The 22,090-nt window shown below is 40.3% G+C and overlaps 1 protein-coding gene across 1 annotated transcript in view; it reads left to right on the forward strand.

Annotated features, from left to right (window-relative positions):
- The window catches only part of LOC108757798 (nephrin), a 412,797-nt gene that overhangs the window by 36,303 nt on the left and 354,404 nt on the right, over positions 1-22,090 (forward strand). The window lies entirely within an intron of this gene.

Below are 22,090 nucleotides of genomic sequence, written 5' to 3' on the forward strand. Positions count from 1 at the left end.
AATTCTGCCGTTTATTATTATTATTATTAGCGGTATTATTATAGAGCCACAGGCGAACACCATCGTGTCGTAATACGCTTTACGTTCACCGGGTGTTTATTAATTAAAAAGCCAAGAACCGCGCCTCTGACGTGTATATACGGTACGTTGCGCGCGTGTAGCACGGGTTGCAGAAAAAGGAAAAAAAAGGGGGTAGGAAGAGAGGAGGCAGTGGCTCTGCTCCCGTTGCTTTCTTTCGCCCGCTTGTTTCAACGGTTTTATTAAAGCACCTGGGCCGGGCCGAATTAAAAAGTAAACTGCCTGCAACCATCCCCACGTTTTGCGAGCCCGTGCGCGGACTAAGCCACTAACTTTCCTTCGTGTGCTGCTTTTGTAAACCTTGACCCCCGCACACTTTTGTTCCACGAGCGCAACGTGGCGTCTCAAAATGTACCCGATTTGTCAATTTTAATATACTTTTTATCGCAAGTGAGTCCGACATTATGTATTCAAGATACACCGGTATCCATCCTCCGTTTTATATTATATCCCTCATTTGCTGCAATAACACAAATCAAAAGTTGTCATTTTTTATTTGCTTGCAAAAAAAAAACGGAAACATAAAGGAAAGACGGAATATATTTTTATTTCTCTATAATAGTCTATTTACGCTAAAATTGCATGTTAAAATTAACATTATACAAAATTTTAATGTTTTAAAATACTTAAACTTATATTTTCTGGACAAATTTGTTTTTTGAGTTGTATCGTTTACGAGAAGAACAATTTTGCTGAAATATCTAAAAATTTAGATACAGATTTGAAAATAATTTTGTTAGTCCATAAAAATATTTGTGTAAGCAATTCAAGCATGATGAATAATCCTGCAAAAAATTTGAATATTTTAGCAACCAGCTTGAGCGTCTATAAAAACATTTTGATAATCCGATAAAATTTATTTTCAGATCTATATCTGGATACAAATTTTTAGATACTTGAGCAAAAAGTCATTCTTTCCATTGCTATTACAAATGAGCGATATAACACAAATTAAATTGATGGATCACAATTCTTTAATTTCTTAAGAAACGTTACATCGCATACGGAATTCTAACTTTTCGATAGGTGCAAGAGAGAGTATTAAATTGTAACACTTATATAATGTAATTGACTTGAGCAGGACAGCGAAATTGTGTATTCGTGACTGCAATTTCGATCACACGATCCCGCCATTACCGTTACCCGCGGAAAAATCGCTAAGAAATCAAGTAACCTCGATCTAGGTCCAGTCGCAACGGGCGAACGGGCGATCGTAGTAGGTTTTTAAATGAAATAACAGGAGAGATCGATGGCGCGCGTTCGGCGATATTTGACCCTGCCTGCGGCGGGACGTAGCGTCCCGCCGGATTTCGCAATAATTACGAATTTGTCGTGCAAATTAGCGTGTTTGGCCTAGCCGATAATTTAGCTTACCGTCGGACGCTGTTGTGTTGTTACCTCCCTCTGTATACTCCACGCCACGAAGGGGGTAGGGCGAGTGGAACGGCCGAGGGTGGTGCGGCGCGGCGCGTAGGAGTGTAACTTGTACTGCGAAAGCAAGCCAGTGTCCGCTCCAATTAACTTTTCACCACTAATTTATGCGGCGGCGCGGGCGCCTCTCTCGGCATGCCACGCGAGAACACGCGCACACGTACGCGCGTTTTCAAGCCTCCCCCGTCGTCGTTACTGTCCCACGTCTCTCGCCTCTTCTCTTCCCCGCGTGCTTTACAAATTTCTCAACCGCCTCCACTAACTTCTCGCCTTCCACTAACCCCCGCCCTCGAAGGAGAGACCGGGAGACTTATTTTCAGAATACACTTCACGTCCGCTCGCGCCTCGCACGGCACGCTTTCTGAACAAGTATCGCGCGCCCCCGCGAGCGATTCAACTTTGCGATTTAACTTTTATGTCGGTTTAACTTCTTTTCTTCTTACGCGACTTTCCTTTCGCTCTCCCTAATGGAGGACGTGTTGATCAATCACGCAATCTTGATATGTGTCGCCTTAGATTTCTTGGACAAACTGCGGATGCGCAGTTTTCTTTACGAGACGTTAAAAAAACTCCTATATACATAAATGTAATAAAAAAATAGTTTAAATTTAAAAATATATTTAGACATAAAAAAATTAATTTTAAGTCGTCAATAATGTTCTCATGTATAAGCAAAAATATTGTAATTTTGCTTCAAAGATTTTATTTCGTTTTGATTGAATTTGTATTAATGCAAGATTTTTAGTCTCGAATTCAGTATAAAGTGATACTTGCATTAACACAAATTTCATCAAATCAAGACAAATCTTTGAAGCAAGATTACAATATTTTTGCTTGTAGGAGCATTATTAGTGTCGATGTAGGAATAGGTTTTTTTTCTGCGTGAGAGAGATTTATAATTAGAAATAGTTTAAATATAGAAACATATTAGAATCAACTTGATATTTTCTCAACATAATGCCTCTTCACGTTTCATCGTTCTACAAAGTGAGGAGAACTAATCGAGAATTCGTGAATAATCGGTTACTCCTTGAAGTTTCGTGGCTAATAAGACCGCGAGCTACTCATCGACCTGGTAACAGTTTTCGCAGTCGATCATAACTCTACTTAGCCGCTTGTTCTCGGCACGTACTTGTTTTGCACGTGCGCGATTGCAGGTTGCACGTTCGCCGACGGGATCCCACGGGGCGGTTTAACCTGCCGTCGAGTAATTTACTGCGGGAACGTTCAAATCGATTTTCATGATCTCTTTTGGCCGATGCTCTGAGCGTATCATTAATTTTTACCCCCGATCGAAGCATAGAGAGGAATAGGGAGAGAGGTACACAGGATGAGGAAGAGAGAAAGGGAAGAAGAAGAAGAGAGAGAGAAAGAGAAAAAAATGGGCGCGGATACCGTCGATATTGACGCGCATATAAACGGAGCGGTATAAACCTGACAAATTCGAATGTCTTCTCTCATGTATTATTAAAATTATTAATATACAGCTTAGGTTGCTGCGAGGTGCATTATTAAAATCGTTGAAATATAGCTGCACGTCGCGATGCGACGCCGTTCATTTTCTACGCAGGGGGGGGGGAAAAATCTGTCGTTGCGTATAAAACGCGGCGGCTACGCCGAATTAAATCCCACGCTCGACGACATCCGCGCGGACAACTTTTAATGGAAAAGTAATCCGCTGTTTATCGAAAATATAATTATCGGATAGGAACAGGAAATAAACGGTGGCGGACGAGCGCGGAGATGAAGAGTAAAAAAAAAACAAAAAAGAAAGCGACAGAAAGTAGAGAGGGATGGTAGGTGGAGAAAAAAGAAAAATACAACGAGTTCAGAATAACAGTGCGAGCGTGACAATGCACGACATTATTCAATATCCGTCAAATACATATTAACGGATTCCCGCCGGCCACCGCGTTGAAAAAGTTCTCTGGAATATGCGAGAACGTTATTGTGGGATTACGAGAAATCCTCCGATGAGAGAGATCTGCTTCGACGGAAGCGATCTCGCGTAATTCCGCGTGCGTGACGTGAGAATTGCGTCGTCGCGTCATTACGCTCGTACGATTCATTACTCGATCATATTTGCGCACAAATCGGCGCGCATTAAATTCTTTTACTCGCGCAACGGCGAACGCGACGGGATCGATCTGCGCTTTAATCGATCTCGCGTCGGCGACGTTCATCAGGATCAACGGCGAGGGGTTGTCCTCGGTATCCCGTATGTCGGAATTGAAACTGGAATGGAGAACGATCGGCGGAGAGTGCGGATCAGGGGAAAGGGTTGGTTGCCGTACGAGGGGACAATCGAGGGATCGCGTGGCGAAGAGAGACAGAGATAGATTGAACAGGGATGAGGGAGGGGGGGAAACGCGGGAAACGTTCGATACAACGACGTTGGCTCATTCACGGTGGTCAGACATTTCGGTACTTGTTTCCCTATTAATATGCATGTCCTCGTCCCTTAGTCGTCCCTCTCCGCTCCTCATCCTTGTTTCTGTCCGCCCTCACGCCGCGTTGCGTCCACTGCCCTCTGTCTACGTGTCTGTCTCTCTCCCTCCCTCTCTTCGTCCCACTCCCCGTTGTCACCCTGTTCGTCGCCAACCATGAAATCCGCGTAGCTCGATGCCGCGCCGCGCCGCGCCGGTGTTTCCTGTCCGACCAAATAAATCCACGACTACTGTGTCCGCGCTACCGTTGTGTAGCAAGCCCCGGGCGGGCTGTCCGCCCATACAAGACCCGTTACTACTGCAATACCGGGCGATTGATTGAAAGTTTTCCCGACGCTTTTTGCGGCGCCGTGCATTATATGCGTGCGCACGCCAACTTCAAAAGGCCGCGCGGCGCCCGTTTCTGCTCCGAACGGATTTATTCTTTTTTTTTTCCTTTTTCTCTTCCTTTTTTTTTCACCTGTCTCTCTATTGCGTTCTCCTCGCGTTTTCGCCGGCGCGCGACAATCCCGGTTGACGATTCGCGATTTTCAACAGCTATTGATAGTCACGAGGTGTTACAGAGTCCCGGTCACGTATAAGGTTATCAAGCGTCTTTTAAGAATGCATATGAGGTGAAATTTCTGGTCATTAATTAAAATCTTATGTTTATAAAATTATATTATTAAGAGTTGTCAACAAAAATTATATGTTTTAGAAATTTTATTTTATTAAATATTGATGTAACGTAACAATAAAATTATATTTCCTCGCGGAGAGAATTTTTTCTTTGAGTTTACCCTGAAAACATGGTAGTCCTGGGACAATATTGTATTTCGAAGAATTTTATGTAAATTCCTCTCATTCGTTAATACAATTACAATAAAATATGTAATAAGTTTGATTAATTTTACTGAAGTGCACGGTGAAAATCTTTAAAATATTATATTGTACCACAACTATCATATTTTCAGGGTAAATTTTAAGAGATTCTGTCGGTGCTGCTTCCACCCCCGGATCATCATCTTTTTTTAAAAAGTATGTATATGTACTCTTTTCTCTTGTGATTCTGATATGGTAACCCCAATTGCGTGGAAAGGTGAAGAGGAGGGATGAAAAGATTTGCCCTGGAAAAGTTTTCGGGTCAAGGGGCAATCGATGTTCTTGCGTGTAATAGTTCGAGCACATTGTTCATGCGCGTTATTAATGGGTGTCAATGTATATTTCTCGTCGATTAAAAACTTTTTACCCCTTACCTTTAGCGCTTAATGATACGTTTCGGTAAATTCGACTTACCCCGCTCTTTGCTCTAATGAGAGAGAAACGAGGAAGCCAATATTAAACAGAAATTGTTGTCCCACGTCGCCTAACAGATCACGCAAATGGTGTTTGATTGGTCCACCCGCGCGCGTCGTATAATTATATAAAATCATATTAGTCTCTGGTAATCAAATGTTTATCGATTCTCCAACCACATTTATTCTACAGCAATAGCGGACGAAAATGGAACTGACAGAGATTGTATATTGTACGCGTTCGTTCTATTTCAGGACTTTCGCAAATATTCCAGTATTTCACTGTGAAATTGTCTGCGGGCGTTTAACATCATAAAGCTTGCACAATTATTATTAATTTTTATAATGGAGTTTTACAAACATTCGCTCGATATCAATCGGGCGGGTGGGAGGGGAGGGCAGGGGACCGGGGGCCCAATACGAATATTCCGATCACGAAACACGAGCTACGGCTGCATCAATAAACGTTGCAAATTTAGAGAGTACGATACGGGCATGTAACAAGTACGCGAGCTGAAAAGCGAAGTGCCGTCCGCTTATGTAAAGCTTGTTACTATCGGCATATCGAGCGATCGAAAATCAGTAACGTCCCTCCTTCTCGTTGTTGTGCGCTATTTTTCCATGTCTGACACACACGCGATATGGATACGGCATAAAATTTTCACACATGTCTCGTGATACACAGATACACGCGCGCACACATATACACGCGATTCTTTTTTGATACGCGATAGACAGCGATTCCCGCGCTTCCAGCCAGAGCATATCACCTTTCGATGATTTTGGCGACGTGGGAACCGTTTTTCCGTTTATTCCCTTTGTACTTGTTATTCTGCGGATTACAGTTGCCATTTTCGTGCCACAATATTCCTCACTATTCTTGTCAAAGGACATGGGGAGGTGGAGGAAACGCTGAGGCGTCAATGTTAGTCACTACAGGATGTTCTACAGCAAGAGACACAGATGGCACAGTGTAACACGGTGAATTAGAGACCTTACAACAGAGTCTGGTCACGAGCAATTTTGTCAAAACAAGAGAAAGAAGGGTACGTATACCGTATCTTTATGTATGCTATCTTATTCTAACTTGTACTATCTTTTTCATTTTAATTTACTGAAGACAAAAATGATAGGCCAATCAAAAGTTTGTCTTCTCGTAATCAGATTTTGTTATGGGATTGATTATTTCATCTTTGTTTCACATATACAACAAGGATGTAACAATTTACTTGTTGTGTTGACTGTATCATTTATTTTTTACTAAAAAACATTTAATATTGAGGCAGTTTTAGACACGACCAATGTACGCCAACATATTACTACATATATATACATGATATGAATAATTATTCATATGAAAATAGGCCAATATTTAGCGAATATGCTCTCTAAATCTAGATCAGTGGATAATCACTGATATCAGTGCCGAGTGTGCCACTGGTAATCAGTGAATTAAATGTGATCCTTCCTAAATCTATCTAATCTTTATTATGTGATCTAACTAATCTTATTTTAGTGCATAAATTCAATGAATGTAGTATTAGAAGATTGAAATTAACGTAAAAATATTAGTATTTTAATTATATAATGCTCAAACATTCTTTCTTTTTTAGTTGAACTTTACTGATTATTCAGTGCCAAGTATACCACTGGATAATCAATGAAGTTTAACTAAATTATTAATTAGTGACTATCCACTGATTTAAAGAGTGCGTAAAGTTGGCGTACATTGGTCATATCGTTTGAAGCCGTCTTTATACAATTGTCATTAAGAAATATAAGGCCTCATATAAAATGAAAGAAATAAGGAATAGAGGAACAGAGGATAATATAGGCAGTAGATTTTAATCTATTAGAAATTGATTGTCATTAGATAGTTCCTGATAGGTTGAAATCTATTGCCTATGTGTTATTCCCTGTTCTTTATTATTCTCATTGTGTTTGAGTTCCAACAAGTAAGTACTGCGGAAAGATGTATAGACTGTGTGAAACTTCTTTATTCGAGCTATCACAAAGACCACGAAGGAGGAGGAGGAGGAGGAGGAGGAAGTATGTCGTAAATAAAAACTATAAGAACTTGAATTACGCAGAAATTGTTGCTAAATTATTTATTACACTCTGTATATGGCAAAAAAGTGCCCTTACACGATCGATGATTTTAATTATCTGATAGTTCGTAATAAACGCGTAGCGTATAAGTTGTAACGAGAAGTCGGGTTTCATCGGAGTCAGATTAATATTCGAGCTCTCGTCAAAGTGAAGTTCATCGAAACAAGCAATTCGGTGACCGCCAATTTCGTCCACATTCTAAGCCGTACAACCCCGTTCCTTGTTAATAGTCAAATCAGAAATGGTCGGATCACGAAACGGCGGCACGTCTAGAGTCAATTCTCGTTGTTGTAACTTCGGGGAGTGCAACACGGGCGTGTAATGCCGACTACAAACTGTAAGGCGATCTGTCCGTTTGTATAATGGCATTTATACTACTCCAACACTAGACGATTGAACAGTTGGCCACGTACTTTCCGGGCTGATAAGTACCTGTTATTTCACGGTTCTCTGAGCGCGCGCGCTCGAGTTTCAAAATGTACTGTTATACTTTATCAATAACACCCGTGTAATAAATCGAAGGTGACGCAATTAACGTGTCGCTTGTAATAATAGCACAAATCTAATAATTTTCTATAGATATATATTAGAAATATATTTTAAGAATATATTTTTTAAAAAGATACTCTATTTAAATAGAATATATATTATATATATATATCCATTCATGATTAAATTTTATTTTTACCCTCATGTTTATTTCTGTCATTGATTAACTTTAATCTCGATTTAATTTTCGCTTGTTCTAGTTCTAAGAATCAGAGAAAAGACATGGGGAGTAAATCGAGATTAAAATTAATGTACACTGGTAGAAATGGAATTAAAGTTGTCCGTTTTATACGTTTGAATCACAGACACTAGAGCGGTCTAGTTAGCGGTCTAATACACAGTTGACTGCTAAATTGCCTCAAATATGGCTTCCAAAAGTACTCATGTTCCGAAAGTAATTCATGTTGTACGGTGTTAGAGAGATATTAGTATAACATGTATAGATTACATACGGCCGATACGTCGAACATATACTGTTACATCGGCCATATCATATGACCCTTTACGCATGTACAATATGTATATAGTACGTAGCTTTTGAAGACAACTTTTAAGTACGGTAGAGAGAGAGTTTAGAGTCTGATTGCAATGTTATTTTGGCTTTAAGCGAGATTTAAACATATATGTCTTTATCTTTCTTTCTAAATAAATAAAGACACGCGTATTTAAGTCTCTTAAAGACAAAATAATATTGGTGCAATCAGGCCTTAGTGATATTCATGATTGGTTCTTATATTTAAGACTGTCTTAAGTACAGACTTAAGATGTTACAAGCCAATCGGAAGGCTGTATTAGCATTTTAAGGCATTTGCTTAAGACGGTCTTAAAATGAGAATGGACTATGAATACCGTCCGAAATCTGTGGTTCGAGTTTATTTTCCAAAGTTCTCAACGCATCTTCGGTGCATCTACAGTGTACTCCCCTCTTAATTAGATGTCAACCAAGAGATTTCGATAATTTTTCTTGATTTTCCGTCGTGATCATGCTGGGTACGCGAATATTTCGGTCACGAGCACGGTGTTTGAGTGACGCCAATACTCGTAACAACTTCGGACTACAAAACAGGAATATAACACTCGCGCCGTCGATACGGAGCGCGAGCTAACAGTCGCAACGCGAGTATTTCGAACTGTCCTGCATCCGTCGCTTTCTGCAGCACATAGGGTGACAACGATCCGCTTCATTAGCGGCGCGCGTCGCGCAACTTGAAAACCGTGAAAAATTCAAACCCGTACTCGCACGCGTGGAAATAAACGGCAGAAAAAAAAATGGAAGGAAAGGAAAAATCTCTCGCGCACGTCCGTATGAGAGATCGGAGACAGTTCGAGAGATTATCACATCTTTGCAGGATTGGAGGGTACGCGTTCTCGCACGTACGCCATTCGTTTGAAACTTGGCGCAAACTTGAGCATCATCATCGGTAGGATCCCCCCTCGAATTTTCGAGATCTCGCACGGCGTTCCGGGGCCGATTCTAGGCCATGCTATACGTTTTCCTCCGGCTCTCTCTTTCGCTATCTCTACCTTTCCAGAGAATATCCCTCTCCCCCCTCCCCCCCCCTGCCCTCCCTCTCTGCTCCTCCCTGTTTCGTCTCCTTCCCTGCGACGAAAACTGTGTCTATAAGCGCCCCGTACGTGTGAACGTGTTCCTAATTCCCAAGTGCGACCGGGCGAGTATCGATCGAATGTGTTCGATATCCAGGATCACGTACCCGTAACTCTTCCTTAACCGTCCTCCCGATGTAAACCGCTCCTTATCGCGGCCGCTGTAACTTCCAGGCTCTCGCGAACTTGTGTTAACAGTCGCGTTGACATTTCGTTTCGAAGATAACTCGCTTTGCGATGAACCACGGCCTTCACGTAATTTGCTATTTTCCTTGTTGTAGTATCAGTAATCGTCAGAATTAAAACTATAAATTATCAGTGTCAGATTTAACACCTATTAATTCTCACCATGTTAGTTTGTAATATTGATACCAACATGACGTGGATTTAAAACTTATAGTGTTGGATCCATATTAAATCTATATCGATATTTTTTATATAGGTTTGTAACTTTTTTTTTTAAATTACTTGAAATGGTTCTTTATATGAACTAGTTTATTTGTTAAATTATCCACTGACATTTCTTTTGTTTATCTTACGTATTAAAGGAATTCTTTCAACAAATAACAGAACAATTGAATAGAGGACAGATATTAACCGAATATATGTAGACTCTCATGCGATTATACGAACGATATGGGAACAATGATATCTGTGGAAGGCGATAGTCCGATAAATAGGAGCACGAGAGCGTAATCGTGTATGAGTTAACTCCGTCTTTGTTATTATCGCTGCATATTATCGGCGGGATAGCATTAGCGATGCAACATCGCCGTCGCATCGATCTTACGGGTGTCGGAGTGTTTGGTAGTTGCCAGATACTCCAGGAGATAAACTCCTATCGATTATCAATCGGCCGGACCATCGGACGGACGCACCCGTCGCAGCCAAATCGATAATCGGCTTGATAAGGCTCCAGTGGGATTCAATATTGGTCGCGGCATATCCGTTAATGGGAATCGAAGGAGAAACATAAATTGATCCGCGCATAGAACTCACTCGATTCCGTCGTCATCGTCGCGTTAACGGTCCGTCGATTATCAATTGAGACCGACTGTCAACGTGAAGTCACGTTGCTCCATCGGTGATCGAGACGGTCCGATAAGGTCTTCGTGAACTAACGAGGCGCGTTATTGCTATCCCACGCGCGCGGTATTAACGCCCGACAATGGAAATCGAAAGAGAAACTCCCCAGAGAGCGATCTCCGCAATAACGCCGCGCTGCTCTCACTGATGGCTCCGCACAAATAAAAATGCAACGACCGACGATGTTCCGACGGTACATACGTACGATTTCCCGTGGTCCAGTGCTTGGACAGCACGGCGGAGGGTCCCGAGGGACCAACGTTTCCGGATCAGTTTTCCACGTGTCCCGCCGGTTGGTTCTGGAAATAATATCGAGCTGTCACGTCAGCGAGCGGATTGTCATTTACAATTTCATAGTTGCTCAAGAAGTCAGCGAAAGTAGAACAGATAAATCAAGTAGCATCAAATTTGACTTCAGGATTGACAGTTACTATCGTAAGAAATATGTAACTTTCTTTGGTGACCGTTATAATCCCGGAATAAATGCAGTTGTAATGGGAAATGTTGCGAGTATAAAAGAAAGAGGAATATAAATCCTTTAGCTTCTTCTTTTGTATTACTTGAATTGAAAGATGTCATGCCAGAATAAGATTGAAAAGAAATGTTATATCGGTTATTGTTTCAGTTAGAAGCAAACAATTCTGCGGTTTTGTTCGTGCTTTTATTACCGTCGGATAGATTTGAGCTAAGTAGAGAAGCCGTTCATCGATTTCCGATAATTAAGCATCTTAGAATGTTTCTCTCGAAACATCGACTCTTTCATTCGTCAAGCTGTGCCTCGGAATGAAGACATTCATTTTTCTTTCCTCTTGGAAGTTTCTCGTAAGTCGACGAGATCTTTGAAACGCAAGCGCAATTCAAATTCGCGATTATTAACAATTACTCAAGTCGCGAGTCGTGTCTCTTCGCGTCGAGACAACAATTCACGACAAAAGACTGGAGTTGCTTCTCCAACGCCCAACTAATTTCACTTGTGTAGATACACGCTACGTAATATTGTTATTGACACTAGTCTTTTGAGACAAATGTAAGCAAATTCAAATTTTGCTATATTTACTTCCCAGCTTGTCAGTGTCATTCTTGATACTATTCCATTTTTAGTCCCTTCTTCATTGTGAAAGACTAATCAGCGCTTTCTATCCACTTCCAATCAAGAAGCATCCTTTCATGTCTGTCGCATCGTTACGACTCCGTTACTAAAGATAGATCCCAGAACACTAGACAGATGAAATGCCAAAGGGTTGGAGAGCAGCGTGACGACGCGCCACGATGTCTTTCGATATTACCCTGCGGTCTGTCTGATGTTACCACAATAATAATTGTCATAGAAGATCTACGGAATATCAGATCTTTTATCTATGTACAAATAATCGAACAAAATCTACATCGTATATACACACTGAGAGAAAGAAAATAATTTTGGCAACTATAAATTAACAACTCTAAAATTTAAATATTTGCAACTAGTTTTAAAAAGTGAGAACTAAAGTAATATCGAATATTATAAAAATATAGTATAATACTATAAAAATATAATATTCAGAGTACTATTTTACTTTTTATTATTTCGTAAAACTAATTGCAAGTAATTAAATTTTAAAGTTGTTAATAGTTGCCACAACTTTTTTTTCTCAGTGTATACATTTTTTTTATCAATCGAGATCATTTGGATTAAAATAGATGTATTTTTAGTTTCATAGTATCATAATGATTTTATTTAAAAAAGGAAATGAAATTTACTGCAAGGTTTGTGTTTGCCAACTGACACAAATCTGTCTAAATATCGTAATTTATTTTAGTTCGAAATTCAAATCCGAAAGATATATAGATATTAAAATAAATGAAAGAAGTAACGAGGAATTCACAAAGCGTGCGTGATAATATGTCGCGGGCAGATTATTAACCGGTCGCGGGTCGATCGCTGCATAATTTCGAAACGGCAAAATCAGATAAAAGATTCATTGACACGGAATACACGCGAATACCGATATCGCGCATTGCATCTGACGAATTTATGTTCGGCAGTACTGGCAACACCCGTGCATCGATCCGCCGAGAGATCGCCGGCCGATATGTCACGTCGATAGAATCGCGTATTACACTCGAATTTCGACTTGTTATGCTGGCATAGTGATTAAATATCGACGGTCAGCATCCGCTATATTGCCTTATGGGGCGGCGCGAATCAATGCGCGAATTAGCGTGAATTCATGGCTCGCGTCCAGTAATTAGTTTTCTCGTTTCGTCAGCGCGTAAATTAGCGAAACAGTGGACGATTTTAGAAAAATCGTGTCGTTAAAGATTTGCATTGATGGATTTAATCACGATGTTACGTGCTAATAGCTAATACCAATCCGGTTGTTTGAATCTATACTCGTCCCATTGGGCGGGTAACACATCAAATTACAAGATGCTAACAAAGACACGAATGAACGACGTAGCGTATCGTTTCCTACTACGTTTCGCTAAATCGTTGCATGATCGCTGGCTGTTAGGCGCTGTTAATTTATTGCATTTTTCCATGCACCTTTGAAATAAATGCAGTGCGAAGTGAAGCATGCGAACGAATCGTTTTTATGCCTGCTGTCGTTCGTGTCGATACTTAGCTACTTTATGTCCGGCATATTGAAAAAACGTAATGATATACTCAGCTACTTCATATTTCTGGATATTAAAAAAAATGCAATTTTGAATGTTTTAAAAAATCATATTATTTTGTTATCTTTTTCATTTTATTAGAATTTTTTGTTTATTATTTGGGCTTCTATTTATTAAAGCTAGAGGATGCGCAAAACTCTACAGGAAGTTACAATTGCTTTGCATTATTACTAGTATATGTATACAGAATAAATCCTGTCAATAATAAAAGGAATAATTATGGATATAAATGTTTTACGGAAGATACTACTTTTGTGAATTTCAAACAATCAGCCGAATATTCTCACATGATCGATGGAAATTGTCAGTTACATATACGTAGAATAATAGCTTTCAGAATAAATCATGAAAGTTGTTGCAAATGATTTAATGTACTACAGCAGCAAATGTTAATCAGCATCCGATTGCGCATTTGATTCAATCTGTCAAGTAATAAAATTTAACTTCCTTGTTACACAGAGGTAACACAAGTAGAAGGTAATTGCAAAAAAATTTTTACTTTAATTAAAAAATTAAAGGTGATTATATATACATTATTTAGGAATATATTCTTAATCCTGAAGTAATTAAAAGAACGATATTTAAAGATCTGATGCAATCTCTCTACAAAAAGTAACTAAAAATGAGAAATTTCCGTTTAAAAATAAATATTACAATACATGTAAAGCAGTTTAATAAATTCAATATTTAATATTTAATAATACAATTTTATAGTTTGAATGAAATTTTCTCATTTAATCTCAATTATTTTTTAAAAACATATTTCTTATTGAAATAATTTTTAATCTAGATTCTAAATCGTCGTCAACTGTTTGTATTACTTTCAAATACATATAGAAAAATCTGTAATTTTTTTATATTTGATTAAAAAATACATGTAAAACATACATTCTTGAGCGGATAGAAATATGATTTCTTTAGTTCATCATTTGTTCAAGATTACAAGAGTATATAACGTTGAAGCATTAGATTTAACAGGAAGATTTCCGGAGCCATGAAAGACAAGAATCGGCTGTTGTAAGCAATCTGCACGAAATGTATATTGTTTCGGTATAATCGCATGCGCGTTCCTCGAAGGAATATCACGAATTCGCTCGCGCGACGGTAAATGGCCAGTTATATACATCGCGTCGTGCGTGTACATATGTACAAAAGCTGAACAAAAGCTGCGGCGGTTCACCGACGTCGGAATAACCTTTTTTTTTTTTCCATTTCCGTAGCGCCGCGCTGATGCGGGATCGGGGTGCGCGTCCCGATCACAGAGCGCTGCGCTTTTTTATTGCCCGAACGAGCAGCGTCCCGTGCGCGCGCGATAGCACCCGCCTAAGGTGATAAAAGCACGTAGTCGGCTTTCCCTTTATGGGGTACCGTCGTAAAACGGAAAAAGGGGATAGCGTGGATAATTAACCCGGCAATAACCCGTTGTATGCAGATCCTCCCTTCCAAAAGCTTAGGGAAATGGTTGTGAAAGGATGATCACGCATGATTGGTAAGCGGTCGGGAGTATGGCGAGCTCGTTCGAATTATTTGACAGAATTACATTTTGTTGGAAGTGAGGAAAGATAGATGAAGGTTTTTATTGATATTTTAGAGGCGAGTCTGGGACATACAAGCAAGTAAAGCGTCGAGTGAAAGCGAAAGAACATAAAAATATACAAATAGAGAAAGAGAGAAAGAAAGGGAAGAGAAAATGTTTTACACAAGCCGCGTCCTGTGGAATTGAGGTGCGAGAATTTTATTGACTCGTAAAACGGAGCGCTACAGTTTTTTTTTTTACGATTTAGATTAATGCTAATTACACACATACTTTGACGCTGTTAATGGGCAGTTAAATGCAAATCTTAAAACGAATTTAAATTAAGGAGACTTTTTCTCGATACTCCTTTATAATATAAAATACATTTGCTTACAAGAGTAAACAATTTATAAATACGATCTGGCGAAGAAACTTTGAATAAGCATTTGTAACTTGGCGAAAATGCGCTTCCGTTTGAAAGACATGAAACCTATCTGACGCAAAGGCCGGGAGATAAGGTTTCGGTTACCTGTAGATGAATTCGGTTTCCAGAGAAAAATACTTTAACTTTTTCCTCATAAAACAGCTCGTATCTCGTAAAGTAGAATTGGGTATACTTTTTGGGGGAACTGTGGATGAAAGACAAGCGGAGGGGATATATCGTTGCAGGGACGTCTTCTTATCACGTCGGCAGAAGTCCCTCCACAATTTGAGATAGGATGATCCTGTATATAACGTAAACAAGATAAGAAATAAAGAGAGTACGCTTGACATGGATTAAATTGCTGTACCACTTTTTGTCTGATAGATTTCACTTTACAAAAATTTTTGAACGAGGTTTTACTACGATATACTAGAAGCGTTATACATCTTAAAAAACATAAAAGTGTAATTTAGTGTGCGCGCGCATTAAACGACATGGTTTTAAAGTGGACCAGATTTTTTTTTAGAAAACTGGAGCAGTTTGTTTAAAAGCATAAAATTTGTGTAGAAGTTTTAAAAGCAGCAAACTTTAATGGTATCTCTTTTAGAAATGAAATATGATCGATGACTACAAATCCACAATCTTTCGTCTTATTTTGAAAAGATCGTCTTGTACATCAGTCATCTATCAAAATTGAATTAGTAGATAAAATTTTATCCAAAGCTACCAGTATTACTATAATTCGTTTATTCGATTAAATTAAAGTTAAATTTCATCTAAAGTCATATGATTTGTCGTGTATTTAGTCAAGAAGTTACTCGTGTTTAGGATAAATTTCATTAAATTGGTTAAAATCGTAGATATATCTTTTATATTCGGAACAGATATATCTTTTATATTCATATATTTACCGTTCATCCAATAGATTCTCTTGCATGATCGAAAATAGAGTATCTCTGCTTAATGCGTGTTAATTCTCGGCCTGCTACACTGGTGTATCGATTGGACAACCAGGAATACTGGGAACTTTTGGAAAATATCGGGATGAATAGGCGCGGTGCGCGATATTAAGTTCTCGATAAGGGTGACTTTCGAAGCAGGTAGACACCGATCGGAAAAAAGAAAGAGAGGAAGGAAGGAATAAGTATGTGAAAGTTAAGAAACTCAAGAACTTAGCATCTCTTTCCCCGTTAAGGCCTGGCAAGTCGCGGGAAGAAGCGGTCGAGAAAGAGTATAAGACCGACACCACATAACTTCCGCCTTCCGCCGCATATTGGTCGACAGGTTGAGGAGTAACGGGGGGAGGGGTGGTTACGTTGGAGCGAACGCGAGTACCGGGGGGATGCCATATCCAATATTATCGAACAAGTTCCAGAGTCTGACGTAGAGTCTCTATATGGGGATTTCGATGAGGTGGGCCAGTCGTGAGAAAAGGACAGAGTGGAGAGGAAGAGGAGGAGCACGGAGGTCGTGGGGTGAGTTGCAATCTCGTAGTTTGACTTGGGGTGCGCGCGTCATGTTTAAGCGGCAATTTTGGCATCCTGCAGACCCCGGGCCCCACCTTCTTCAACCACGTCGTCGTCGTGGTACTCTCACCCTCCGGTCGGCGGTACCACCCTTTTGCGATCCTTATGTCCCCCTTTCGAGGGGGTTGCCTCGCCTGCTACTGACAGATAGGACGAAACTCGCGTCTCCAGTACCGCCGAAGCCGAGGCATTGGAATTGCACCAATACATTGCGGGATTCTGGCAACGGCGGTGTCGCGCCATGCGGTTGCTTCGCGCGATCTATAAGATCGAGTTGTACGCGTTGTTGGAACGATGGCTCTTGTACGTGGTAGACGCGCGGTAAATACACACACAGGATAAATAATAAGTTTGTTCACTTGTTCGCATCCGCAGGCAATTCGATACGGTCCTCTTTCTTTCTTTCTCTTCCTCAGTGTTTATGGTTTATTTTATCAATTTCATATCGATTTCTCTTTCCTAGCGATATGAGTGTTGTTATTACAAATGTATGGCTATGTATTATTGCAGATACAGAAAAATATTACGTATTTATTGTATATTATTTTTGCAGTGGGTTTTGAGTTTGTATTATAGATGTGCTTTAAATATATATTAATTATATTAATTACAATACGTCAATTACTAAATAAATTAGTAATTAAATAATTTTGTAATGAAGTTGAAGTCATTAAATCGAAGGAATTTTACGATGCTGTTACATTTGCGACATCCCCACCGTAATTATTTCTCGTGTGTACTATTCTGTTGATGCGGGACTTTGGAAGGATCACAAAATAATGTCGCGCGAAAATAACGTTATAATATTAAATGTCTTGTGAGGAAGGTACACCGCCTTGTTTCGATATTATATTCTACACCAATACAATAGCTGATCCTCGGAGACACCGACAGGGCTATTACCCTAAACAATCTTTCCATCGATAACCGTTTAAGCTACTTAAACCCTAGCCGACCGGAACGAGCGGGGATTAAAAGTACGAGCGATTAAGGTTAATTTTCTTTAAGTACCCTGTTAACAGTGCGATAACACTGAGCGGCGAAGGATAAAATTACCAGGGGTTCGAGAAAAGAGAGAGAGAGAGAGCGCATGGTCAGTATGTGCGAAGAATGGAAAAGGGAGTAAAAAGGGACAAAAAAAGAAAAAAAAATAACGATGTCGCCGAGCACGTCTCACCAAATCGCCATGAAATATATTTCGCCGACTCAGCCCACGGTACGATCGTTTTGCCGAAGGAAAGAATCGAACATCGAACCGGAGTCGGAGTTGGCAAAGAGTAGCCAGGCGTTGGAGGGGAATAGAAGTTGGTTCTCTCACGAGAAATTTTCACGACTAATTCAGGTTGCGCGCCAAGTGTATTCTGGGTATCATGTAAAACAGGTTCGTGTCGCTAAAGTCGGTGCTCTCATTAGATAAACGGGTAAATTGGCAACCGCCGATTTTCGTCCTTACGCTGCAAAGCAAAGGGCGCGACTCCGAAGTCGCGACTTTGTTGCAAAGTCGACGTGGATCCTCGTTCTCGGTCGCGAACGCTATTTCAATCAGCGGGAAAATAGGTTACGCTGCTGTCGTTTAATCGAATCATTAATTAGAAACTGACATCCTATGTGCGTCAGACAGCGGGGGCAATAACAGCGGAGGCAAGACGGCTCCGCGGCGGTTTTGCCATGAAGAAAATTACGGAGTATCGCCGTTGATTGATCGGCCAATTAATTAGACATTGACGCGCGGGGTTTCCAGCGCAGCGTGCTCGCGAATTTGGAATGTAAGATATACTGCGGACGTTTAAGTCGGCTGCACAGTTGCACCCTTTACTAGGATACTACCCTTCCCTCCCTACCCCTCTCTCTCTTTAATGTAACGACGCGACTAACGAACCGTGACTACGGAATAAATGTAACCTACTTCGTGAAACGAGTATAGCGGTAACTGTAATTGAGGTATCGACAAGAAAATAAATCAAATCGCATCGGTTCGTTATTGATGGAGCCAATTATGCTCCGTGACTCTTCTTTCTCTTTCCCATCAGTCCAATTTTAATAAGTATTTTTCTTACTTCCTAGACCCGACAATTTTTTTTACATCACTCAATAAAGCAACGTTCTAATAAGAAATTTATGAAATTCCACGGTACGTATAAATTTAGTTGGGTAATTGTAGGGATTAAACTCTATTATTACGAGACTTCACTTGTTATCAAATAATTTCTGTAAAATATATGTTGGGCAGTACCATTATTGCTGTGGAATGTAATGCTGTAATAATTATTCCCCATCAATAGTTTAATTAATACGATAATTAATGGAGAATGAAATTTTAATTTTATTGATAATTAATTTCACCGATATCGAACGTAACAGTCGACAATTTCTCCATTCTTGCTAAATATACGCGTGGCCGATTAGTCAAAGCTGCTGTAAAAGAAATTAGTCCTCGATTCCGATGTCACGTTTCTCATCGTTTCCTGGTACGGCGGCATTCCCTTGCAGTTTACCGTTTATCCATCAGCGGGATAAGGCGGCGTACATGAAAGAATTCGTGCAAAAAAGGGCACCACCTACGGAAATAAATCTCGCGTGCTGCGTTTTCTTTCGCCGGAACTTCGTCAAAGTCGGCAACAGACGTGTCGTTTCGTCGCGAATTCCTCTTCCAGGGGGAAGGAAGGGAAGGTCCATATGCGGGGGTCGCATTGATTTGCGGCCGCTGGTTTCTATCATACATCATCGCGACTATTTCAAGACGGGTGCTGCTGTGGAATCGCACAGTGAACGGACTTTTTCCAAACGGCGCGGCGCGTCGAGACTCCCGCTCGCACGCACGGGGGGATAAATTCTCGCGGGAACTTTATTAATGACAGGGAGCTGATTAACGATCGGCGCTCCAGTTGTCTACTCTAACTCACTCGCTCTCGTCTTATTGCAGCCGTAGCTCTTCCACCACCCGCGTTACTCTCTTCTGTCCGTATGTACCGGGCGATTCGAAATGTATATCGCCTTCCCCATTGCCCGTTAAATCCTTTAGAAACGCTACCACTCGTGCTAATGAGAATGCCTTGAGAACGCGGCGTTTCATAAGCGCGGAGATGCGAATAATTTACAAGATGAGTGTAATTACATAATAATTACGCTAACGATTAACGCATACCATAGCGTCGTTATGATTTATTGTCTCACCCCGGGTAGTGTATTTAACGAAAACGCGGAAAGAACCCCCGGTGAAAACTGGCTGTCATGAAGATACTTATGTAAGGCTCTCTTATTTTCGCTCGTCGCGCGCTCCGTCTTCGTTAGCGCAAGACAAAGGGGGTGCGAAATATTGTCTAAATGGCGAGAACTTACCGCAATGCATTTTTTTGTTAATTCACCGGCATTATCGTGCATTATGCCGTCCGTGCGTATCTATATGAGTTTTTGGTTATTAAAACGAATAGTGTTTTCAAGAAAGAAAAACGGATCGTAAACACGTTTACGCATTTTGCGAGAACATAAATCTGTCGTTTAATTTATTATTAATAGTTCATAGGCTTCATACACATATGCACGTCTTTCCAGGGGTTATCGCAATCGAGCCAACAGGTTACGACTGCTAGAATCTTGGGACTTCCCACTACCTTGTTTGGAGTTTAGATGAATGTGTCTTACCTCCGAGGCCCTGCTAACCGAGCTCGGAATTTAACTTGCTAATATCATATTCATTGTATATTCATCGTCGGCATGGAACAGCCTGTAGCTAGACGTAACGCTTGTTTCGTATGCTCACCACTTATATCAGCATTATTTTCCTGATATTAAGGCGGAGAAATTTATTTATTAATTACAGAGACAAATTAGACACATCCACTTTCGAAAAAGTGACACATCCACTTTCGAAAAAGTAGCAGCTCAGAGAGCTTTTTTACTTATTCACATTTATCACGCTATATTATTTTCTTGGAAATCTTTTTTTACACAAATTCAATTTCCGATTTGGGTATTAAATTTGCAATTAATACGATCTTACACGTTTCTCGAGGATAATTCATCGTAGTCTCGTGATTAATGAGCCCGGATGTTGGCTGCTGTTGCAGATTATCCTTCGCAAAAAGTGTTTTCAACGTCGGCGCATACGACGTTACCTCTTTTTAGAAACAAACTCAACTTAGAAAGCGCAGTGGCCTAACGCCCATTCAATTTATCAAGCGTAATGAAAATATAAGGCGGTAACCACATTAATCGCGACAATCAATCATGTAAGCGAACCCGGACTTACTTGCAAACTTCGGTAACTTATCGTCCGGCCATTTATAGTTCGGCGGACTTCGCATTGCCGGCACTTTAGTAAACACTTTGGTGTAATGTAACAGCCAAGTAGCTTTCCACATATATTACATTTGATTTTAAGATTATTTCATAATCCACAATAACTTTTGGATAACGATTTGTAACTATTATAAGTGTGAGCGCTACGTATAATTTACTTAAATTCGTTTCATTACTTCATCTCGTAGTAAAAGATAAAAAGTTATTACGTGCACGTATGTATATATATATATATATTTATATACATTTATATTTTATTTATTATATACATTTATTTATTTATATTTTATCGCTCAATTTTTCTGTAAGATGCAATGTTTCAAATATCCCTTTGTAGGAACAAATTCAAGTATATCTTTTTCGCATCTTCGAGCTCTCTCTCTCTCTCTCCAAGTTTTTGTACGCTTTTGAGACAAATTGCTGCGACCGCCCTACGAATAACGCCCTTTTTATGCAATGTCCTATGTTACATCCATCTCCGAGGGATGACACTGTTCGCTGACTAAAGGCAAGGATGCCGGAATTACCAGAAGTTCATTGAACGAGCAAGCGTTCTCCCCATCCTAGCCTAGGGGTCGTATCTCTCAGCTTTCATCTAGCATCCACTCTTTCGTTGAATTTCGATGGCCCCGAGTCGATACACGCTCCCGAATGAAAGAGTAGAAAGCTAGGCAAGGGCAATCGTCCGAAATGGAGGAGGTAGAGCCCAATTTTCTTACGACGCCTGGGTGCGGCGGTGACTACGTGAGAGTCGTGAGTGGAATTCTGTTTACTCTTCGCTCGAGCCACCATTTGTTCCATCCACTCCACATTCCTCTCCGCTTCTGCTCGCTCTTTCCACGCCGTCCTTTTTCGCTGGCAATTCACCGTCCTCTAGTTGCATTGACTAAAAACAGCAATGCCAGCAGCGGGTACTCCGGCAACTCACTAGATAGCTTTAATTACCTCGGTCTGCAGATAAAATAGCCGCGTAATTTCAATATAATTGTCCATACGTCTCTCTCCCTCCACCCCTCACCTGACGTTGGCGACTTTACGTTATGTCTCACGAATAACATTAACTATGTAGTTCTGTACATCAGTCTTGC

Source organism: Trachymyrmex cornetzi, unplaced genomic scaffold (genome assembly GCF_001594075.2).
Source record: "Trachymyrmex cornetzi isolate Tcor2-1 unplaced genomic scaffold, Tcor1.1 scaffold147, whole genome shotgun sequence".
Lineage (NCBI taxonomy): Eukaryota > Metazoa > Arthropoda > Insecta > Hymenoptera > Formicidae > Trachymyrmex > Trachymyrmex cornetzi.